The 20,192-nt window shown below is 32.7% G+C and overlaps 1 pseudogene; it reads left to right on the top strand.

Annotated features, from left to right (window-relative positions):
* Positions 1-1,924: 1,924 nt before the first annotated feature.
* The window catches only part of LOC149571751 (alpha pinene synthase, chloroplastic-like), a 61,789-nt pseudogene continuing 43,521 nt past the window's right edge, over positions 1,925-20,192 (top strand).

The following is a 20,192-nucleotide window of genomic DNA, read 5'->3' as shown; positions in this document are numbered from 1 at the left end:
GGCAAAAAGGAAGCACATTAAGATACCAAAATCTAAAATCAGACAAATAAGGAAATAAATCCAATTACTCACAAAATTTACATTACTGACATAATGTGGTCGTACCAAGGTCAGTGAGGAAAATGATGAAGTTCAGGTCTTCCAAATACATTGCAGGGATTTTAGAATAGAAATTAGAGGGAGGTCTAATGACCAGGTCGCTCAAACTCTGATTGATCCCACATACTAACTATGTAGTTAACTTCTATCGACATTGCCCTACAATTAGAGTTCCACTACTCATAGGTTAACTAAGTTCCTTGAGTGTTCCTAGCTAACTCACTTGTTCAAATTGTAAAGATACGACATCAAGTTCCAAAATAAACTTTATCATTAAACTCTTTACAATGTCTAACTTGTCTTCTATCATAATTTAACCCATCATATTATGTGTAACTAGTCACCTTGAGTTTTACTACTATAATTAAGAATTAATTATAAATCTAATCACTAATATACTTTAACTAAAACATACTAAAGTACTAACATCAACCAATAATTATCCTTTACTAAATTCTAACATCAACAATTAACGACTAATTTTACTTGCTAAAACTATTTAAAAATCTCACTTTCTTTACTCTAACACAAAACCCCATGCAATCCTTACTAACACTTAATTCAAAATAACTTAACATTTTAATATATCACTAAATTGACAATTAACATATTTAACATTATTTAAGTAAAAACATACCTACATTTAAAACTTACTAACTTTAACTACCCTCACTAACATTACTAAATTAAATATCTTAACCTAAAACCAATTGTTAAATGTAATACTAACTCAAAACTAATTTAAAATTTTAAAATATCACTTACTAACAACTTATCTTATACTAATTTTAAACTAACACAATCATACCAATTCCTAATACCCTTCAAATTAACAAAAGTTACTAACTATAAAAAAAAAACAAAAAAAAACATATATAGAGAACTAATTAATTTCTTTATTAAAAACATATAAATAAATCTAACACTATTATTAACATTAAAACTTTTAAACATAACCTAACTTTACTAATTGTGACTAACTAACCCTAACTTATAGTCTAACAATAACTAAACTTTACAAATATTAACAATTAACATAATTTATTTTGATTAAATCCTAACAACTAAGTAAATCCTAATTTAATAACCCTTTTAACATTCCTTTAACATATTCTAACACTAAATCTTAATTAACTTCAATATCTAACATTTTTATTGAAAAATAAATAAAATACTAACTAACAAACAAAATAACAAAACTAACGAATGAAATCTTAAATTACTTATTAATACTGACTCTTTTAAATTTCAAACCAACTTAACTCTTATCATACTTAACCTCTATTCTACCTACCTAACCCCTCTCTAACCTAACTCTATCCCACTTACCTACTAAACATTTAAATTTTTTTCAAATCTTAACCACTTGGCAAGTGGCCTCCCAAAGCTTGGCGCTTCCCAAGTCCTCTCACACTGACCACGGTTTCTGGACGTGTCAGAAATGATGGGAACTTTGAACGAAGGTTTAAATGTCTGTAAAGGTGGCAGCAAGGTTTTGTATACAACTTCCTTTTTGTTGACCTTGCTGGCATCCATTTCATGCCTTCTTCCCATGCTACCCTAGGCTCACGTGGGCACCTTCTTATGTGGGTCACGTTGCCCAACAAAGGTCGTAGGAGGATATAGTTTTGGGTTGAGTGAAGGGGAAGTCAACAATGACAGGCATACATCCTCTCTCCCCATGCAATCCAAATCATAACCACATACAATGTTGCCCCATACTTGGTCTGCATGCCAATCAAACCTGAGCTGATTTAATGCTGCCAGGTTCCATCGACCAGAATCCCTCCACATGTTGCTAGCAGGTTGCTTGGAAGGTTCTCACATGGATCTAGCCCTGTACTGGCGACCCCAAGGCACAGAGCTTGTCCAGGCAGATTGGCTTCAAAGCTTAAATGTGGTTGGATGGATGGTGACTTTAACCAAGGATAGCTATAATAACAAAAATTTTATTTGGTTAGGATAGGATAAGGTGAGGATAATCGTTTTAGATCTTTATTTTTTTATTTTTCTTGGTATTGATTACTTGCTTGACTCCTTTCCCAAGCAACCACTCCCCACTTTCTACCTTGCGTCCCATAACACATGGGCTTTAGTTATGAATGAGGGGATGGATAGGTGGAAGTTAGGAGGGTGGTTAGCTTAGGATATTTGAGTTTATTATTTGATTGATTTATTTCTTTATTGTTATTATTATTACTATTTTTATATTAAAAAAATTTGTAGCCAAGGGAGAATATTTTTGAGAATATTCTCTGCTTCCACTTTTGAAGACACTTTTATTTTTCCATACATTTTCTAGGGAGCAAATGTGCTCTCTCAGGAAATGTATGAGGAATATGTATTTTGAGAAATTCTCTCTTGCTTTCTTTATTTACTTTCTTAGATAGCATTGATATACTTTAAGAATTTATAAGCATTGAGAAGGGCATAAAGTTAATAGGAGTTTGCTAAGCACCATTTAATTTAAAGAATTAGAAAATTAATTCAACCACTAGGAGGTTCATGGATTAAGAAAAAAAAAACAATATTAGTTCTACTAGGTTTTCTTGCTCTTAGGGGTTTAATAAGTGGATTTGTTCCACCATACTTAAAAGGAGTAATTATGCACACATATAAGTGTGCATCGGATTAATCAAGAACCATAGGGTCTCATCTATAATGGCATTTAGTAACTAAATGAGAACACTAAGGGTATGAATCCTACATTCTTTCCTTCACACTAAAATTTTCTCATAGATTTGTTTACATGGTGTATTTTTATTTCCCTAAAGTAGAGGAGTTATTTAAAGTGGTTTTACAAATTGTTCCAATTAGGAAAATAGTTCGTCATTTTAAACATTGAATTTTCCTAGTAAGAAAAATACAATGTTGTTGAAAGTCTAAGTTTGAATATTGAATGTATTTTTTAAATTTTTTTTACACGAACTTATAGAGAAGTCTATATATATATATATATATATATATATATATATATATTCATTTCGTCAAATTTACACTAATCAAATACGAAAAATGTGAGAGGAGGTTTAATTCATGTACTTTTAAATGTCCACACTTTTCATGGGTCCATTATTGCCCCAGTGTCACGAAACCGGTGGCTCTGATACCAAAATGTCATGCCCAAAAATGCCAACAAGTTATCTTTTAATATTTAAAACTAATAAAAGGATTAGATGTGATAAACAAGTATTCAATTAAATTCACTTAACTTCCTCACGCACATGTATAATTATAAAATTTAAACATACAAATCACAAGTGAATTTTTTTTTAAACATATTTTAATCTTAAACTACATAGATTGATATATATCACTATGTTACCTAATTAACTTCAAACAAATGAGAATGATTACAAAACATACAATTATCGTAGGAAGAGTGAAAGATCATCATTTTTATCCATTTTCAAATAAACATATGTAAAAAAACTGAAATACTAAAAGGCTCAAAGCAAGCATATTTACTCAAACTCATTTTTTTTTCTATTAAACTACTTGGTTCAAAGGCTCCACTGGGAAAGAACCAGTAAGAAAACCCAGCTTCATTTCCACTTCAACAAAAGTTTAAAAATACATTTCTACTCAGGATTCTAATCTTGACACATTTCTACTCAGGATTCTAATCTCGACCGTACTTGAATTTCAACAATCAAAATACATTTCCATCATGGCCCTTAACAAGGGTTCCATATCAATTTTACAACACATTTCTAAGAACCGTGGAGAGAACAAAATCTGATCAGGTATCAACAAGCATGACTAAGAGACAAATCAAACATGCATATTCATATAAGGTTTTCACAATAGGATTCACAATGAATCAAAACTAGGGAAAGGTAGATTCTTCCAACCAGGAGAAGTCAACCACAACACCAACCAGATGCCCAATCTGGGCTATAAACCAAGAACTTCCGTTCTTCCATTTCAACATACCATAATCATACAAAGTTCGTGCTGACAGGTAGGGGTCCACAACACCCTACCCTTCATCCCTCTTCTCATCCTGAGAAGAGACTCTACACTGGTTGGAGTCAAACTAAATAGACCTTTCCCAAAATTGGTCACTTCTACCCTATCCAAGGGTGAGTAATACCAAAACACCCATGGAAGAAAATCTCAAAATTTCAAACATAAACATGAAAAGAAATCGTCCAAAATAACATGGTTTTCAAAGCATCCCAACATACCCACAACCATACAAGCATTCAAACAACAACAAGGTAGCATAAGCATGAAACAAACATGAAATCTGAACAAGGGAGATGAGAATTCCTACCTGCACAAAGAGGTAATGGAAAATGAACAAGTTTGAGTAGAGTTTCCCCTTCCTTCCTTCACTCTTTCAATACTCCTCTCTAAAATGTAGATATTGGGTAACCCCCGCACTAGTCCAAGAAGGGCCTCTAAATAAGCTTCAAACTCAACCACCAACCCAAACAATAACTTCTCCCACCCACCTACAAATCTATAAGCTCCTAACTCAACCAACACTATGGTTAAATACTAAGTGGATTTGAGGTAAGGCAACTCATGGTAACCACTTGTAATTTTCGCACAAAGGTAAAATGAGACTTTTTGAGTGATCTCAAAAGTCAACAAAAGGGGCTTACGGGTTGGAAAATACCCCCAACCCATACCCATACCCTTTGGGCATAATTATTTCATGTTTTAAAGCCTTAGGAATAGGTTTGGAACCAAACAAAATCTAGGATAAAAATTAGGACCAACTAACAACTCTAAAAAGAAGATTAAGCACTAAACCGGATTAAGGGTGACTAAACTTGATAAAGAACCCAATTAGCAATTTAACACTAACTTAAACCGACTAGGTCCAAAGGTTATACAGTTAACCCTAACTAGCACGCTAAAGAACATAAACAATTCACGAGTATCAAGTGACACTATAAGAACATAGTTACAAACATTAACATTTACCGATCATAGAAAGATACATACATACATCTCACAATTAAAATACTTGAATTACAAACAATAGGGTTTCCAAAATTAACACATGGAGATCAGTTATGTTCCTCTGTCGGTTTCCTCAGCTAAAATATCTGCACACTCATTGCACACATTAGTAGTCCCAAAAATCATATGTATATATGTATATATACGTATCAGAAATTCACATAAATTGAAACATACATCAAGCAGGGTTTCTTTCATCCTACTTATATCTTTAATCATAAAGATTCCAAAATCAATGTGTTAAGCCTACTTTTTACTTAATTCATCTACATACATATACCTAAAACCCTAAATGGTGAACATCAAATATCTAGAAGTAACATCACACAGCATGAAATAATAAAATATTTTCAAGCATCAGATAATGTCTCGACATCTCGAGTCATGAGTATCCAAATAATAGTAATGTATCACTATGCTACGATGGATCGGGGCGAACTCTATACATAATGCTTCAATTACTTAACTATTTAATTCATTTCTACTCACATTTAATCATCAGTAATTACATAATCAATATGACATATAACTTATTCATTAACTCAGATTAAATAGAAGAATAATCATTGAGGTAACAAAATCAATAACATCATCATTAAGTGAAACACCTAGAATTATTGTTAGTGCTAATTGATGTCTAAATAGTCAAGACAACATAGGCGTTCTCTAGTCTTTAAGTATTAAAGCATGGATGCATCTGTTGTTCTCAATTTTCATTAGGACATCTAAAAACCTACAACATTACTTCATATCCATTCAAATCTCCTACAATAGATTTGACAGAGAAATTCAAATTTAATAGGTACATGCGAGGAGGGACCTTACATCCTCCCACACTAGCCTTTGACTTCCTCTTGGAATTCGCACAACTAAAATGTTCATTCTATGCTAAGCCTTATCTAGACTTATTCCAAGATTTACTCTTACTGATAACCCCATACTCTAGTGTTACACATCCACTTAATTGTCATGAATCCCTCTGGTAGGCCCATCATATGTCACTTTTTCCAACAACATTCAGAAGAAAGTGCCTCAAAATTTAAATTCAACATCAAGAATGAAAAATCCAATGCAAAAGTATAAAACAAAACAAGTAAATAAATAAAGAATGGCCACAAAAGTAAAATATTACTCAAGGAATAAAGACATAACCAAGAGGCAAAATAGAATAATCAATACTACGGTTGGCTAAACAGCCCCACATCATACTATTGGCAAAAAGGAAGCACATTAAGATACCAAAATCTAAAATCAGACAAATAAGGAAATAAATCCAATTACTTACAAAATTTACATTACTGACATAATGTGGTCGTACCAAGGTTAGTGAGGAAAATGAGAAAGTTCAGGTCTTCCAAATACATTGTAGGGATTTTAGAATAGAAATTAGAGGGACGTCTAACGACCAGGTCGCTCAAACTATTATTTATCCCACATACTAACTATGTAGTTAACTTCTATTGACATTGCCCTACAATTAGAGTTCCACTACTCATAGGTTAACTAAGTTCCTTGAGTGTTCCTAGCTAACTCACTTGTTCAAATTGTAAAGATACGACATCAGGTTCCAAAATAAAATTTATCATTAAACTCTTTACAATGTCTAACTCGTCTTCTATCATAATTTAACCCATCATATTATGTGTAACTAGTCACCTTGAGTTTTACTACTATAATTAAGAATTAATTATAAATCTAATCACTAATATACTTTAACTAAAACATACTAAAGTACTAACATCAACGAATAATTATCCTTTACTAAATTCTAACATCAGCAATTAATGACTAATTTTACTTGCTAAAACTATTTAAAAATCTCACTTTCTTTACTCTAACACAAAACCCCATGCAATCCTTACTGACACTTAATTCAAAATAACTTAACATTTTAATATATCACTAACTTGACAATTAACATATTTAACATTATTTAAGTAAAAACATACCTGCATTTAAAACTTACTAACTTTAAATACCCCCACTAACATTACTAAATTAAATATCTTAACCTAAAACAAATCGTTAAATATAATACTAACCCAAAAATAAATTAAAATTTTAACATATCACTTACTTACAACTTATCTTATACTAATTTTAAACTAACACAATCGTACCAATTCCTAATACCCTTCAAATTAACAAAAGTTACTAACTAAAAAAATAAAACAAAAAAATATATATATAGAGAACTAATTAATTTCTTTATTAAAAACATATAAATAAATCTAACACTATTATTAACATTAAAACTTTTAAACATAACCTAACTTTACTAATTGTAACTAACTGACCCTAACTTATAGTCTAACAATAACTAAACTTTACTAATATTAACAATTAACATAATTTATTTTGATTAAATCCTAACAACTATGTAAATCCTAATTTAATAACCCTTTTAACATTCCTTTAACATATTCTAACACTAACTCTTAATTAACTTCAATATCTAACATTTTTAATGAAAAATAAATAAAATACTAACTAACAAACAAAATAACAAAACTAAAAAATGAAATCTTAAATTACTTATTAATACTGACTCTTTTAAATTTCAAACCAACTTAACTCTTATCATACTTAACCTCTATTCTACCTACCTAACCCCTCTCTAACCTAACTCTATCCCACTTACCAACTGAACATTTAAATTTTTTTCAAACCCTAACCACTTGCCAAGTGGCCTCCCAAAGCTTGGCGCTTCCCAAGTCCTCTCACACTAACCAAGGTTTCTAGACATGTCAGAAATGATGGGCACTTTGAACGAAGGTTTAAATGTCTGTAAAGGTGGCGGCAAGGTTTTGTATACAACTTTCTTTTTGTTGACCTTGTTGGCATCCATTTCATGCCTTCTTCCCATGCTACCCTAGGCTCACGTGGGCACATCCTTATGTGGGTCACGCTGCCCAACGAAGGTCGTAGGAGGATGTATTTTTGGGGTGAGTGAAGGGGAGGTCAACAGTGACAGGCATACATCCTCTCTCCCCATGCGATCCAAATCATAACCACATACAATGCCACCCCATACTTGGTCTGCACGTCAATCAAACCCAAGCTCATTTAATGCTGCCAAGTTCCATCGACCAGACTCCCTCCACATGTTGCTAGCAGGTTGCTCGGAAGGTTCTCACATGGATCTAGCCCTATACTGGTAGCCCCCAAGCAGATAGCTTGTCCAGGCAGCTTGGCTTCAAAGCTTAAATGTGGTTGGATGGATGGTGACTTTAACCAAGGATAGCTATAATGACAAAAAGTTTATTTGGTTAGGATAGGATAAGGTGAGGATAATCGTTTTAGATCTTTATTTTTTTATTTTTCTTGGTATTGATTACTTGCTTGACTCCTTTCCCAAGCAACCACTCCCCACTTTCTACCTTGCGTCCCATAACACATGGGCTTTAGTTATGAATGAGGGGATGGATAGGTGGAAGTTAGGAGGGTGGTTAGCTTAGGATATTTGAGTTTATTGTTTGATTGATTTATTTTTTTATTGTTATTATTATTACTATTTTTATATTAAAAAACATTTGTAGCCAAGGGAGAATATTTTTGAGAATATTCTCTGCTTCCACTTTTGAAGACACTCTTATTTTTCCATACATTTTCCAGGGAGCAAATGTGCTCTCTCAGGAAATGTATGAGGAATATGTATTTTGATAAATTCTCTCTTGCTTTCTTTATTTACTTTCTTAGATAGCATTGACATACTTTAAGAATTTATAAGCATTGAGAAGGGCATAAAGTTACTAGGAGTTTGCTAAGCACCATTTAATTTAAAGAATTAGAAAATCAATTCAACCACTAGGAGGTTCATGGATTAAGAAAAAAAAAAACAATATTAGTTCTACTAGGTTTTCTTGCTCTTAGGGGTTTAATAAGTGGATTTGTTCCACCATACTTAAAAGGAGTATTTATGTACACATATAAGTGTGCATCGGATTAATCAAGAACCGCAGGGTCTCATCTATAATGACATTTAGTAACTAAATGAGAACACTAAGGGTATGAATCCTACATTCTTTCCTTCACACTAAAATTTTCTCATATATTTGTTTACATGGTGTATTTTTATTTCCCTAAAGTAGAGGAGTTATTTAAAGTTGTTTTTACAAATGGTTCCAATTAGGAAAATAGTTCGTCATTTTAAACATTGAATTTTCCTAGTAAGAAAAATGCAATGTTGTTGAAAGTGTAAGTTTGAATATTGAATGTATTTTTAAAATTTTTTTTTACAAGAACTTATAGAGAAGTATATATATATATATATATTCATTTCATCAAATTTACACTAATCAAATACAAAAAATTTTAGAGGAGGTTTAATTCATGTAGTTTTCAATGTCCACACTTTTCATGGGTCCATTATTGCCCTAGTGTCACGAAACTGGTGGCTCTAATACCAAAATGTCATGCCCAAAAATGCCAACAAGTTATGTTTTAATATTTAAAAGTGATAAAAGGATTAGATGTGATTAACAAGTATTCAATTAAATTCACTTAACTTCCTCATGCACATGTATAATTATAAAATTTAAACCTACAAATCACAAGCGGATTTTTTTTTTAACATATTTTAATCTTAAACTGCATAGATTGATATATATCACTATGTTACCTAATTAACTTCAAACAAATGAGCATGATTACAAAACATACAATTATTGTAGGAACAGTGAAACATCATCATTTTTATCCATTTTCAAATAAACATATGTAAAAAAACTGAAATACTAAAGGGCTCAAAGCAAGCATATTTACTCAAACTCATTTTTTTTTCTATTCAACTACCTGGTTCAAAGGCTCCACTAGGAAAGAACCAGTAAGAAAACCCAGCTTAATTGCCACTTCAACAAAATTTTAAAAATACATTTCTACTCAGGATTCTAATCTCGACCGTACTTGAATTTCAACAATCAAAATACATTTCCATCATGGCCCTAAACAAGGGTTCCATATCAATTTTGCAAAACATTTCTAAGAACCGTGGAGAGAACAAAATCTGATCAGGTATCAGCAAGCATGACTAAGAGACAAATCGAATATGCATATTCATATAAGGTTTTCACAATAGGATTCACAAAGAATCAAAACTAGGGAAAGGTGGATTCTTCCAACCACGAGAATTCAAGCACAACACCAACCAGATGCCCAATCTGGGCTATAAACCAAGAACTTTCGTTCTTCCATTTCAACATACCATAATCATACAAGGTTCATCCTGACAGGTAGGGGCCCACAACACCCTACCCTTCCTTCCTCTTCTCATCCTGAGAAGAGACTCTACACTGGTTGGAGTCCAACTAAACAGACCTTTCCCAAAATTGGTCACTTCTACCCTATCCAAGGGTAAGTAATACCAAAACACCCATGCAAGAAAATCTCAAAATTTCAAACATAAACATGAAAAGAAATCGTCCAAAATAACATGATTTTCAAAGCATCCCAACATACCCACAACCATACAAGCATTCAAACAACAACAAGGTAGCATAAGCATGAAACAAACATGAAATCTGAACAAGGGAGATGAGAATTCCTACCTGCACAAAGAGGTAATGGCAAATGAACAAGTTTGAGTAGAGTTTACCCTTCCTTCCTTCACTCCTCCAAGACTCCTCACTAAAATGTAGAGATTGGGTAACCCCCCCACTAGTCCAAGAAGGGCCTCTAAATAAGCTTCAAACTCAACCACCAACCCAAGCAATAACTTCTCCCACCCACCTACAAATCTAGAAGCTCCTAACTCAACCCACACTATGGTTAAACACTAAGTGAAGGTGAGGTAAGGCAACTCATGGTAACCACTTGCAATTTTCGCACAAAGGTAAAATGAGACTTTTTGAGTGATCTCAAAAGTCAACAAAAGGGGCTTACGGGTTGGAAAAGACCCTCAACCCATACCCATACCCTTTGGGCATAATTATTTCATGTTTTAAAGCCTTAGGAATAGGTTTGGAACCAAACAAAAACTAGGAAAAAATTTAGGACCAACTAACAACTCTAAAAAGAAGATTAAGCACTAAACCAGATTAAGGGTGACTAAACTCAATTAAGAACCCAATTAGAAAATTAACACTAACTTAAACCGACTAGGTCCAAAGGTTACACAGCTAACCCTAACTAGCACATTGAAGAACATAAACAATTCACAAGTATCAAGTGACACTATAAGAACATAGTTACGAACATTAACATTTACCAATCACAGAAAGATACATACATACATCTCACAATTAAAATACTTGAATTACAAACAATAGGGTTTCCAAAATTAACACATGGAGATCACTTATGTTACTCTGTCGGTTTCCTTAGCTAAAATATCTGCACACTCATTGCACACATTAGTAGTCCCAAAAATCATATGTACATATGTATATATACGTATCAAAAATTCACATAAATTGAAACATACATCAAGTTGGGTTTCTTTCATCCTACTTATATCTTTAATGATAAAGATTCCAAAATCAATGTGTTAAGCCTACTTTTTACTTAATTCATCTACATACATATACCTAAAACCTTAAATGGTGAACATCAAATATCTAGAAGTAACATCACACAGCATGAAATAATAAAATATGTTCAAGCATCAGATAATGTCTCGACATCTCGAGTCATGAGTATCCAAATAATAGTAATGTATCACTATGCTACGATGGATCGAGGCGACCTTAGAATATAATGCTTCAATTACTTAACTATTTAATTCATTTCTACTCACATTTAATCATCTGTAATTACATAATCAATATGACATATAACTTATTCATTAGCTCAGATTAAATACAAGAATAATCTTGAGGTAACAAAACCAATAACATCATCATTAAGTGAAACACATAGTATTATTGTTAGTGCAAATTGATGTCTAAACAGTCAAGACAACATAGGCGTTCTCTAATCTTTATGTATTAAAGAATGGATGTATCTGTTGTTCTCGGTTTTCATTAGGACATCTAAAAACCTACAACATTACTTCATATCCATTCAAATCTCCTAAAAAATATTTGACAGAGAAATTCAAATTTAATAGGTACATGCGAGGAGGGACCTTACATCCTCCCCCACTAGCCTTTGACTTCCTCCTGGAATTCGCACAACTAAAATGTTCATTCTATGCTAAGCCTTATCTAGACTTATTCCAAGATTTACTCTTACTGATAACCCCATACTCTAGTGTTACACATCCACTTAATTGTCATGAATCCCTCTGGTAGGCCAATCATATGTCACTTTTGCCAACAACATTTAGAAGAAAGTGCCTCAAAATTTAAATTCAACATCAAGAATGAAACATCCAAAGCGAAAGTATAAAACAAAAGAAGTAAAGAAATAAAGAGTGGCCACAAAAGTAAAATTTTACTCAAGGAATAAAGACATAACCAAGAGGCAAAATAGAATAATCAATACTGCGGTTGGCTAAACAGCCCCGCATCATACTATTGGCAAAAAGGAAGCACATTAAGATACCAAAATCTAAAATCAGACAAATAAGGAAATAAATCCAATTACTCACAAAATTTACATTACTGACATAATGTGGTCGTACCAAGGTTAGTGAGGAAAATGAGGAAGTTCAGGTCTTCCAAATACATTTCAGGGATTTTAGAATAGAAATTAGAGGGAGGTCTAATGACCAGGTTTCTCAAACTCTGATTGATCCCACATACTAACTATGTAGTTAACTTCTATCGACATTGCCCTACAATTAGAGTTCCACTACTAATAGGTTAACTAAGTTCCTTGAGTGTTCCTAGCTAACTCACTTGTTCAAATTGTAAAGATACGACATCAAGTTCCAAAATAAAATTTATCATTAAACTCTTTACAATGTCTAACTCGTCTTCTATCATAATTTAACCCATTATATTATGTGTAACTAGTCACCTTGAGTTTTACTACTATAATTAAGAATTAATTATAAATCTAATCACTAATATACTTTAACTAAAACATACTAAAGTACTAACATCAACCAATAATTATCCTTTACTAAATTCTAACATCAACAATTAACGACTAATTTTACTTGCTAAAACTATTTAAAAATCTCACTTTCTTTACTCTAACACAAAACCCCATGCAATCATTACTAACACTTAATTCAAAATAACTTAACATTTTAATATATCACTAACTTGACAATTAACATATTTAACATTATTTAAGTAAAAACATACCTGCATTTAAAACTTACTAACTTTAACTACCCTCACTAACATTACTAAATTAAATATCTTAACCTAAAACAAATCGTTAAATGTAATACTAACCCAAAACTAATTTAAAATTTTAACATATCACTTACTAACAACTTATCTTTTACTAATTTTAAACTAACACAATCGTACCAATTCCTAATACCCTTCAAATTAACAAAAGTTACTAACTAAAAATATAAAACAAAAAAATATATATATAGAGAACTAAGTAATTTCTTTATTAAAAACATATAAATAAATCTAACACTATTATTAACATTAAAACTTTTAAACATAACCTAACTTTACTAATTGTAACTAACTAACCCTAACTTATAGTCTAACAATAACTAAACTTTACTAATATTAACAAGTAACATAATTTATTTTGATTAAATCCTAACAACTAAGTAAATCCTAATTTAATAACCCTTTTAACATTCCTTTAACATATTCTAACACTAACTCTTAATTAACTTCAATATCTAACATTTTTATTGAAAAATAAATAAAATACTAACTAACAAACAAAATAACAAAACTGACGAATGAAATCTTAAATTACTTATTAATACTGACTCTTTTAAATTTCAAAACAACTTAACTCTTATCATACTTAACCTCTATTCTACCTACCTGACCCCTCTCTAACCTAACTCTATCCCACTTACCTATTGAACATTTAAATTTTTTTCAAATCCTAACCACTTGGCAAGTGGCCTCCCAAAGCTTGGCACTTCCCAAGTCCTCTCACACTGACCAAGGTTTCTGGACGTGTCAGAAATGATGGGCACTTTGAACGAAGGTTTAAATGTTTGTAAAGGTGGCGGCAAGGTTTTGTATGCAACTTTCTTTTTGTTGACCTTGCTGGCATCCATTTCATGCCTTCTTCCCATGATACCCTAGGCTCACGTGGTCACCTCCTTACGTGGGTCACGCTGCCCAACGAAGGTCATAGGAGGATGCAATTTTGGGGTGAGTGAAGGGGAAGTCAACAATGATAGGCATACATCCTCTCTCCCCATGCGATCCAAATCATAACCACATACAATGCCGCCCCATAATTGGTCTGTATACCAATCAAACCCGAGCTCATTTAACGCTACCAAGCACCATCGACCAGACTCCCTCCACGTGTTGCTAGCAGGTTGCTTGGAAGGTTCTCACATGGATCTAGCCCTGTACTGGTAGCCCCCAAGCACAGAGCTTGTCCAGGCAACTTGGCTTCAAAGCTTAAATGTGGTTGGATGGATGGTGACTTTAACCAAGGATAGCTATAATGACAAAACGTTTATTTGGTTAGGATAGGATAAGGTGAGGATAATCATTTTAGATCTTTATTTTTTTATTTTTCTTTGTATTGATTACTTGCTTGACTCCTTTCCCAAGCAACCACTCCCCACTTTCTACCTTGCGTCCCATAAAACATGGACTTTAGTTATGAATGAGGGGATGGATAGGTGGAAGTTAGGAGGGTGGTTAGCTTAGGATATTTGAGTTTATTGTTTGATTGATTTATTTCTTTATTATTATTATTATTACTATTTTTATATTAAAAAATTTGTAGCCAAGGGAGAATATTTTTGAGAATATTCTCTGCTTCCACTTTTGAAGACACTTTTATTTTTTCATACATTTTCTAGGGAGCAAATGTGCTCTCTCAGGAAATGTATGAGGAATATGTATTTTGAGAAATTCTCTCTTGCTTCCTTTATTTACTTTCTTAGATAGCATTGATATACTTTAAGAATTTATAAGCATTGAGAAGGGCATAAAGCTACTAGGAGTTTGCTAAGCACCATTTAATTTAAAGAATTAGAAAATCAATTCAACCACTAGGAGGTTCATGGATTAAGGAAAAAAAAAAATATTAGTTCTACTAGGTTTCTTAGGGGTTTAATAAGTGGATTTGTTCCACCATACTTAAAAGGAGTAATTATGTACACATATAAGTGTGCATCGGATTAATCAAGAACCGTAGGGTCTCATCTATAATGGCATTTAGTAACTAAATGAGAACACTAAGGGTATGAATCCTACATTGTTTCCTTCACACTAAAATTTTCTCATAGATTTGTTTACATGGTGTATTTTTATTTCCCTAAAGTAGAGGAGTTATTTAAAGTGGTTTTACAAATGGTTCCAATTAGGAAAATAGTTCGTCATTTTAAACATTGAATTTTCCTAGCAAGAAAAATGCAATGTTGTTGAAAGTGTAAGTTTGAATATTGAATGTATTTTTTTGATTTTTTTTACAAGAACTTATAGAGAAGTCTATATATATATATATATATATATATATATATATATATATATATATATATATATATATATATATATCTTCAAATTTACACTAATCAAATACAAAAAATGTGAGAGGAGATTTTATTCATGTAGTTTTAAATGTCCACACTTTTCATGGGTCCATTATTGCCCCAGTGTCACGAAACCGGTGGCTCTGATACCAAAATGTCATGCCCAAAAATGCCAACAAGTTATGTTTTAATATTTAAAAGTGATAAACGGATTAGATGTGATAAACAAGTATTCAATTAAATTCACTTAACTTCCTCACGCACATGTATAATTATAAAATTTAAACATACAAATCACAAGTGAATTTTTTTTTTAACATATTTTAATCTTAAACTGCATAGATTGATATATATCACTATGTTACCTAATTAACTTCAAACAAATGAGCATGATTACAAAACATACAATTATCGTAGGAAGAGTGATACATCATCATTTTTATCCATTTTCAAATAAACATATGTAAAAAAACTGAAATACTAAAAGGCTCAAAGCAAGCATATTTACTCAAAATCATTTTTTTTTCTATTAAACTACCTGGTTCAAAGGCTCCATTGGGAAAGAACCAGTAAGAAAACCCAGCTTCATTTCCACTTCAACAAAAGTTTAAAAATACATTTCTACTTAGGATTCTAATCTCGACACATTTCTACTCAGGATTCTAATCTCGACCGTACTTGAATTTCAAAAATCAAAATACATTTCCATCATGGCCCTTAACAAGGGTTCCATATCAATTTTGCAACACATTTTTAAGAACCATGGAGAGAACAAAATCTGATCAGGTATCAACAAGCATGACTAAGAGACAAATCGAACATGCATATTCATATAAGGTTTTCACAATAGGATTCACAATGAATCAAAACTAGGGAAAGGTGGATTCTTCCAACTAGGAGAAGTCAAGCACAACACCAACCAGATGCCCAATCTGGGCTATAAACCAATAACTTCCATTATTCCATTTCAACATACCATAATCATACAAGGTTCATGCTGACAGGTAGGGGCCCACAACACCCTACCCTTCCTCCCTCTTCTCATCCTGAGAAGAGACTCTACACTGGTTGGAGTCCAACTAAACAGACCTTTCCCAAAATTGGTCACTTCTGCCCTATCCAAGGGTGAGTAATACCAAAACACCCATGCAAGAAAATCTCAAAATTTCAAACATAAACATGAAAAGAAATTATCCAAAGTAACATGGTTTTCAAAGCATCCCAACATACCCACAACCATACAAGCATTCAAACAACAACAAGGTAGCATAAGCATGAAACAAACATGAAATCTGAACAAGGGAAATGATAATTCCTACCTGTACAAAGAGGTAATGTCAAATGAAGAAGTTTGAGTAGAGTTTCCCCTTCCTTCCTTCACTCTTCCAAGACTCCTCTCTAAAATGTAGAGATTGGCTAACCCCCCCACTAGTCCAAGAAGGGCCTCTAAATAAGCTTCAAACTCAACCACCAACCCAAACACTAACTTCTCACACCCACTTACAAATCTAGAAGCTCCTAACTCAACCCACACTATGGTTAAACAATAAGTGGAGGTGAGGTAAGGAAACTCAAGGTAACCACTTGCAATTTTTGCACAAAGGTAAAATGATACTTTTTGAGTGATGTCAAAAGTCAACAAAAGTGGCTTACTGTTAGATTGTGGTGACTGATCAGGAAAGTACTGTACAAAAGGGGCTTACGGGTTGGAAAAGACCCCCAACCCATACCCATACCCTTTGCCCATGATTATTTCATGTTTTAAAGCCTTAGGAATAGGTTTGGAACCAAACAAAAACTAGGAAAAAAATTAGGACCAACTAACAACTCTAAAAAGAAGATTAAGCACTAAATCGGATTAAGGGTGACTAATCTCGATTAAGAACCCAATTAGCAAATTAAAACTAACTTAAACCGACTAGGTCCAAAGGTTACATAGCTAACCCTAACTAGCACATTGAAGAACATAAACAATTCACGAGTATCAAGTTACACTCTAAGAACACAGTTACGAACATTAACATTTACCGATCACAGAAAGATACATACATACATCTCACAATTAAAATAATTGGATTACAAACAATAGGGTTTCCAAAATTAACACATGGAGATTACTTATGTTCCTCCGTCAGTTTCCTCAGCTAAAATATCTGCACACTCATTGCACACATCAGTAGTCCCAAAAATCATATGTACATATGTATATATACGTATCAAAAATTCACATAAATTGAAACATACATCAAGCAGGGTTTCTTTCATCCTACTTATATCTTTAATCATAAAGATTCCAAAATCAATGTGTTAAGCCTACTTTTTACTTAATTCATCTACATACATATACCTAAAACCTTAAATGGCGAACATCAAATATCTAGAAGTAACATCACACAACATGAAATAATAAAATATGTTCAAGCATCAGATAATGTCTCGACATCTCAAGTCATGAGTATCCAAATAATAGTAATATATCACTATGCTACGATGGATCGGGGTGAACTCAGAACATAATGCTTCAATTACTTAACTATTTAATTCATTTCTACTCACATTTAATCATCAGTAATTACATAATCAATATGACCTATAACTTATTCATTAATTCAAATTAAATACAAGAATAATCATTGAGGTAACAAAATCAATAACATCATCATTAAGTGAAACACCTAGTATTATTGCTAGTGCAAATTGATGTTTAAATAGTCGAGACAACATAGGCGTTCTCTAATCTTTAAGTATTAAAGCATAGATGTATCTGTTGTTCTCAGTTTTCATTAGGACATCTAAAAACCTACAACATTACTTCATATCCATTCAAATCTCCTACAACAGATTTGATAGAGAAATTCAAATTCAATAGGTACATGCGAGGAGGGACCTTACATCAAACATGTAGACAGATACACTTTGCCAAATGATGAACCTTCATCGTGAACTCAATGTGAAAGATATTGAGATCTCTACTTTGAAGATGCAAAATGAACAAATGCAGAATGAATTGAATAAAGAAAAAGAGGTGGTAGAGAATCTCAACAAGTCAAGTGAAGCCATCAAATATTTTGAGCAATTACTGAAATCCCCAAGATCAACCCATGATACATCAGGACTTGGATACAACAGCACTGAAGTTGGAGAATCATCAAAGAGTGCAGAATAAAGAAGTGATAAATGTAAAGATGTTAAACCTACATGACATTTCTGTGGAAAGAAAGGACATACATCTAATGTATGTAGAAGCAAGAATGCCCATAAGCATGATAAACCTAAAAGTATAAACCATTGTCATAAATGCAAGAAGCAAGGTCATCAAGCATATGAATGTAGAACCAAAACTAGTAAGACATCAAGATTTGATGGACATTGTTATAATTGCAAAAAGTATGGACATAGAGCTTCTGAATGTAGATCAACGCCTATGTGGACATTAAATCAACCAAAAAAGACATCAAACCATGAATTTTGGGATTACAACACTAGGTACAGTTGTCACTATTGTCAAGAATATGGACATACATCCCAAAATTGCATAAGAACACATTTTAGAGGGAACTACAAAAGATGGTTGAATCAAACTACATGTTTCAGTTGCTTAAAAACTAGTCATATCAGCAGGAATTTCCCAACAAGGTCAAAGGCATCAAGTTCTGAGTTCAGTAATGGAAAGGCAAAGATAGATGTTGGACATATCAGAAGTGAAATGAATAAGAGATGGAAGGAGAAAGATGAGTATAGCACATCAAGTGTAGAGATCACTTCACCTAACAGGTCAAGTGATCACACTTCATCAAATTAAGCAAGAATAAGTGTGTGGGATTGATAAACCAAGTCATATCATACATCAGTCCCAAGACATAGAAGAAATGCAAAGAAGAAATCAGCATAAGCAAAGATGCCAAGTCAAAATTGAGAATTTTGCAAGATCTATCAAAGTTCTCTTCAGGTGCCAAGTTGCTAACAACGACCAAGTTGATAGATGATGCCAAGCTGTAAAATATCAATAGGAGCCGAGCAAAGTGAAACACAATGGGTGCCGAGTCATGTTGAAACCCTTCAGGTGCTGAGTAGACAGTTGGCAGCGTACTAAGCATTAATTACTCTATTTTGAAGGGTACATAAATTTGATTTTTGATCATTTTGTCACCATTCAGATGAGAAGCAAAGCCTAGAAGAGCGAAGAAGATCAAGGTTAGCTCAGAAGCCATTTGTGAAGATTTCAACAGCGATCTAGGACAAGTTTCATCGATTTGAGGTATTTTACTTAAGTGTCGAGCTATGTAGAATTTATAAACTTGTTTAATTTGTAAACTCTAGTTTGGAAAACAATGGCATCTGGGTCAGGAACCACTAAGGGTAGAGAAAGTCATGAGATATAGTTGGTCAGCAATGAAGTTAAACAACCTAAATTTAAGCCCATTCCAGAAGTAGCATACAAGAATGATCCTATAGGTGCATTATCAGTTATTCTGGATAAAGTTGTTATGGTCCAAGATGTTCGCAGATGTTATAACTGCAAAATTGGAGCCATAGGAGATTTAGAGATCTAGAATGCATATGACAAGCTATGTGAGAACAAAAGATT

The sequence above is a fragment of the Cupressus sempervirens genome, chromosome 2 (genome assembly GCF_028749045.1).
Source record: "Cupressus sempervirens isolate cs-2001-9-10 chromosome 2, ASM2874904v1, whole genome shotgun sequence".
In the NCBI taxonomy this organism is placed as follows: Eukaryota; Viridiplantae; Streptophyta; class Pinopsida; order Cupressales; family Cupressaceae; genus Cupressus; species Cupressus sempervirens.
Note: the sequence above shows the minus strand (reverse complement) of the source record. Positions and strands in the feature narration are given on the sequence as shown.